The sequence below is a fragment of the Pezoporus occidentalis genome, unplaced genomic scaffold (genome assembly GCF_034315485.1).
Source record: "Pezoporus occidentalis ecotype Australia unplaced genomic scaffold, CSIRO_AGI_Poc_V1 ctg1, whole genome shotgun sequence".
In the NCBI taxonomy this organism is placed as follows: Eukaryota; Metazoa; Chordata; class Aves; order Psittaciformes; family Psittacidae; genus Pezoporus; species Pezoporus occidentalis.
Genome location: NW_026912778.1, coordinates 12,592,934 through 12,598,830, shown reverse-complemented (window position 1 = coordinate 12,598,830; position 5,897 = coordinate 12,592,934). Strand labels below are relative to the sequence as shown.

General features: G+C 36.5%; 1 long non-coding RNA gene across 1 annotated transcript; it reads left to right on the top strand.

Annotated features, from left to right (window-relative positions):
* The first annotated feature begins 429 nt into the window (after positions 1 to 429).
* LOC134167306 (uncharacterized) lies at positions 430 to 5,578 on the top strand. The gene is made up of 3 exons (XR_009966205.1): positions 430 to 535; positions 2,720 to 2,880; positions 5,450 to 5,578. It is a non-coding gene; the product is annotated as an uncharacterized LOC134167306 (long non-coding RNA).
* The last annotated feature ends 319 nt before the right edge of the window (positions 5,579 to 5,897 follow it).

Here is a 5,897-nt window from a genome sequence, read left to right as displayed (position 1 = left end):
GAAAATAGTGTATCTGTAAAGTATGACACCACATGTTATGAAGTGTGAGCTCCGTTCACATCTTATTTCTAGGGTGCACTAAACTGAGTATAACAACCAAATCCTGCATTTTACATTATCTTTGTAACTTTGGAAATTATTGCTTTATTGGGTAGCTTTGTAAGTATCCATACAGTAAGTTATGGAAGTATAACGTTTCAAACTCCAATTAGATAAGCTGAACAACTTGAAATGTATAAATGCTTATTTTTCTTCCCTTTTAATTGCTTTGTGTTATCCCTCTGAGGCTTTTTCAATGAACACATATATTTTTGAAATGTGGTCCTTGAGCCTGGAACAATATTTTCATAGTAATCCTCTTGACACTACTTGTAGAGGCAGGATAGCTTTCCTATTTCTAATGGATATTCCCCCTTTCATTTACACAAGAAATGTACCAGGCCTATTTAGTGGAACACTGGACACAAAGGTCATGTAGCAATGATTATTCAGGATGATCTCCTAACTCTTTTCTGAATCACTGCTTTACCATCTGGTAGATGGGCAAGATATATGTCCTTGTTTTGAACTGCAGTTATTTTTGATTAATAATTATTAAGATATGCTGAATATTTTGAATGTTTTTAAATTCTTGTAGAAACACACTGTATATATGCTACAGGTTACTCTAAAGGACAATGCATTATAAAACATACCCAATATGCTAAATATTTAAACTTCATACATTCTACATACTTCCCTTTTTAACAAGTTAGTGCAATTCTGTTTTTATTTATTTTTGAATGTGTTCTGCATCAAATGGCAGCAACTCAGTTGCCACTGGGCAATTAATTAATTGCTTTAAAGGAATTTGACTATGAATATTGGAGGTAACCCTTTTATGCTAATGCAGTTAAACAAATTAAACACAATCAAATGAAAATAACATTATCTTAGGGTTAAATAATATGAGCTTTCACTTGCATTTTCAGCAACCGGATTTTCTAGTTTCCTTTAATGTTATCCCAGATCCCTGTAGGCATAATCGGAATGTCAGTTTATATAGAAGCTTACTTATTTTTCAAATTAATAATAAGGTAGAAATGGCTCTAACTTACAGCTTTTTGGTCTGAATCTCAAACATAAATTTTAAGATTGACAGATTTTTTAATTTGGTCTGTCATTAAGACAGACAGTGAGAAGCTGAATATGAAATTCAAGTCTGGATCTGGGAGACAGGTTACCTACCCAAGACTTGGGAGTGTTCTTCAATGGAAATTGGAAGTCAGAGTTGATATAGATCTGTCTTTTTTTTTTCATATAATCACTGGACATCACAATAACCCTGGGTGTCTTGAAAGCAATATAACTATAGATCACTTACTGACTTTAAACATGCTGGCTGTTTTCAGGAAAAGCAAAACTATGTGCTTTTCATCTTCTCTTTCTTGATATTTTACTTCTTTGAAGGAAAACTGTAAATAATGCATGATAACTGTGTCTTACTGCTGTCCTTGAGTAATCTTAATCCACATAACCTTGGGTGGACTAGATTCTTTGTAGTCCCATGTCGCATGGGGACTCCCTAATTTCTAATGTGTGGAGAATTATACATTTTTAAAATTGCATGAATTTTAGCCTTATTAATGTTCTTGGTACTTCTGGATTCACAGGGATGTTTTAATACTACTTCTGAAGTTTAGTAGTGAATGTCATGAAATGAAAAATAAAAAAAAAGAAAAAACCCTCATCTTTCTGAAATACTGAAAATTTAATTTTCAGATGATATCTAGGAAAAGTTAAATAACACCCAACTCCTATTGTGTCTTCGGAATTTTTTTTTTTTTAAAGAGTCAGAAATTAAACATTTTTTATGTTTATCTGAAACGTAATAATGCTACTAAACCTGAAAAGAAGAAAGGTGTTTCTGTTAGAACATAACAGACTGAATTACAAAGTAGGACAATGGGGAATAAGTAGCTTTTTGAGTTTAGGGAATAACTGATGGTCTTCTTATGTAAAGCAATTTTTTAATTACAAGTGCAGAAGTTTTCCCCTCCTTTCAGCACCTTATGTAAATCTAAAACCCCGATAAATATTTCATCTTGCATTAAAAAGTATTGTTTCAGGTAAACTATGTTACTGCCACCAGTTTGAAATATTCCCGATCTTGTAACTGCCTTTGACCTTTTCTGTTCTTTTCTACTTTTTATAGCCATTTTACAACCTTCAATTCTTCAGTGGCCTCCCAGTTATGTCTTGAGATTGCTACAAGGCATGAAAGGTTTTTCTGAGCTTTGTTGACTAGGTGGCAATGAACATTCTTCAAACTGAAGACGATGGTAAAACAAGCATGACTGCCTGTGATTACAGTGATTGCACTTGACCAGGCTTTTCTAGCCCTAAGCTCATGTGAAGTGCAGAAGAGTTTCTATGTTAAATAGAAAAAAAAATATAAAAAAACCCTCTGGAGTTATTCCTTTCAATGTTCTGTTTGTCTAGATGCAAGCAATACATTTAAGTATTGGTTCCTTTCTTTTTCATATATTATTCTTTACAATCAGCCTGAAAAAATGTTTTCTTAAATACTGTCTTTCTAACTTTTCACATCAGTGGTCCCATCACTTCAGCCACATAGAAAATCTGATGAAAATAGTAAAAAAAAAACAGAATTACATCCTGTCAGGCTCCATTCTCAAATATCAAGCTAAATATTTGACATTTGTATATTTATTGGCAGATCATCTTGATGGTTAAGGTTGTCCATACTGGCTTCATGCCATTTACTATAAAAGCCACCAAAATACACTTTATATGGGGACAGATTCCAACTAATACAGGGAGAGGGAATAAACACAGAAACAGTATGAAAATTCACACATTGGATAATATAAATGACAAGTAAGCACTATATTTGTGCACCTGTTGTTCAAATTATGTATAAGAGGGGAAATAAAAGTAATGTCTCCACCTAATTTTAAAAGCACTTTCAAATATTTGTTTCAGATTTTTCCCAAAGCTCCCCAGAAGCTTCCTTCTCTCTTCTGCAACTGTTTCTTTGAACTCTCTGATACTTCCTAGCACACCAGCTATTTCAGTGGAAAACCTTGTCACATGCTATTTTTCAATTTAGTTTCTGTTGTTAGACAATAAAGAAATACAGTGAGTGGCGCAATGTGGAATTCTGTTTTCCTCTTTTTCCTTTCCCTTGATATAAAGATATGAGCAAATATGTCGACAAAAACAAAAAAGAAGAAAAGATGTTTCTGTGGAAATGGAAGAATGTACCATTAATTTTTTTTTTCTTCATTTAAATAACTTCAGTGGGACACAGGAATGATTTTGCTAATCTCAGCAACTGAAATTACTTGTCACACTTCAGTACATGTCCTTTATCTTGAAGATTTGCTCTTATAAAATATCACATAGACAGTGATAAATAAATTTCATAAGAAAAAAAAGTGTGCTTTTTATTATGACCAATAAACTATTTAGGACTATGCATTGTGATTTTGCACAGACATATCAGGTGAAAAGTTCATCATATTTTAATCTTCTTTTTCTTTATTTCTCCCTGCCCTTCCTTTTTTTTCCTTTCCAAGGCATCCATTAAAACAGCAAATCTATCACAGAAACAAAGCTGTGATTGAAATTCTGCTAAATCATTCAGTGAGAGTTTTGTCTAAGTGACTCCTCCCACACCTTGCTAAACCTTGCTAAAAATTCCAATGAGTTGTTATATGGTGAATATGCAGGGATAGTAATGTGGTTAGAATTAAATTTATACTTTCATATTTTCCTCAAGAGGCACATTTTAACTGTTATATATTTATTTCTGCAGTGTCATCTTTTTTTGTGTATCAAGTAGTCATCCTTTTGGACTTATCTTTTAGATTAAATCATATGTCTTCAGTCGTACTAGCTGGTTAATTATCTACACCTTATGATTTTAAGTATCTTGACAGCTAAAAATAATTGCTTACGTATCATAAATTTATCACTCCTTTTCAGCAATATAAGTGCATTTCAATTAGCTTCCTATGGAAGTGCTGAATTGAGAATTCTTTTCAATTAAAAGCAATGTTTGTCATTTCTGCTCATTCTGCAGTGATAATTTCATTGATTTGACTTAATACACATTGTCCTGGGTTCAGCAGTAGCAGTCATGTTTTTTCCTTTGTGGTACCTGGTGCAGTGCTGTGTTTTGACTTCCAGCCTGAGAACAGTGTCGGTGAAGCCAATGTTTTCAGTTGTTGCTAAGTGATGTTTACCCTGACCAAGGACTTTGTGAGGCTCATGCTCTGCCAGGGAGGAGGGGAAGCTGTGAGGAAGCAAAGATGGGGCGCCTGACCCGGGCTAGCCAGGGAGGTATTCCATACCACAGCACGTCATGCCCGGGGTGGGGGATAACTGGGAGTTACCCGAAAGGACACGGGCTTCCAGGTGGAACTCGCTTTCTTGGCCGGGGGTATCGTATTCTCTTCCCTTGTTATTTTCCCTTATCATTGTTGCAGTTGATAGTAGCGGTGGTGATTTGTGTTGTACATTGGTTGCTGGACTGTTCTTGTCTCAACCCGTAGGAGTTGCACTCTTTCGATCCTCCTCCCCGTTCCTCCGGGAGAGGGGAAGGGGAGAGCCCCGGTGGGGTGGGGTGGGGGGGACGGACCTCAATTGTTTTCAGCTCGGCACCACTCACTGGGAGTGAGTGAACAAGTTACCTGACTGAGTTTAAACCACGACACACATGTAAGCCCAAGTGTATATACATATAAAATGCCACAGGGCTTAGAGGCCCTAATATAAACAGTTAGGTCACTGTTTTTATCTTCTGCTATCACTGGGCTTCCACATAACAAGATATGTGGGTTGAGGGATATGTGGATTTGAGGTGACGGAACACTGGAACAGGCTGCCCAGGGAGGTTGTGGAGTCTCCTTCCCTGGAGACATTCAAAACCCGCCTGGACACATTCCTGTGTAACATTATCTCGGTGTTCCTGCTCCGGCAGGGGGATTGGACTAGATGATCTTTCGAGGTCCCTTCCAATCTCTAGCATACTGTGATACTGTGACATTTTAGCAACTTTATAGTTCAGTATGTGTTGTTCGAGGGAGAAGGCTATATTTCCTCTGTGGTTAAACACTGGAAAAAGTTTTTGGATTGTGTCCATGCACTAAGCACTGTTGCGCAGCTGTTGATACTGCACATCCTAGGGTAACCAACAGCAGCATGTCATTGACATGGTGGATGGCTTCCATTTAATTCTCCTCATTTGGATTTTGTTAGAATGGTTTTGAAAATGTGAGAGTGGTTTAGTTCTAAGAGCATTAGTGCCTGGATTTCTAGCCACAGAACTGATATTAACTCTAATGGGAATTGTAAATCCTTTGCATTTTGTTACAAATACTCTTTAGTGATTTCCAGTGGCTGCTACTCATGTTTAATATACATTCACTCTGTTTACTTTCAGATTAGTGCAGTTTGGGGTCTGACATTGATATACAGACAGTGAACACACTCTACTTCATCAGAGTTTTGTGATGAATGCCAGCCCTGCACACAGAGCATGCTCAACTGAGTCAGAAGGACGGAGCTGTTCACCACACCCCTTCTCTGACATCTGACAGAGAGACTTTGACAGATTTTGGAGAAGTGCAGATCACTTGACTGGTGCCATAAAGAAATCATGGGGTCACGAAGGGGAAGCAAAGGCTTGGGCTGAAAACATGAAAGAGGGATACTAAATACCTAGCACTATGCTAATAGGAACAGTGTCTACAGAAATGTTTCTACTGATTATATTCAGCTGACATCTGGATTCTGTTTTTAGGACAAATATGTGTCTTTTGTATGACCTTGGAAAAGACAACTTGGATAAAATTGTTACTGTATTGAAGGTTACTGTAAAACATCCTTTC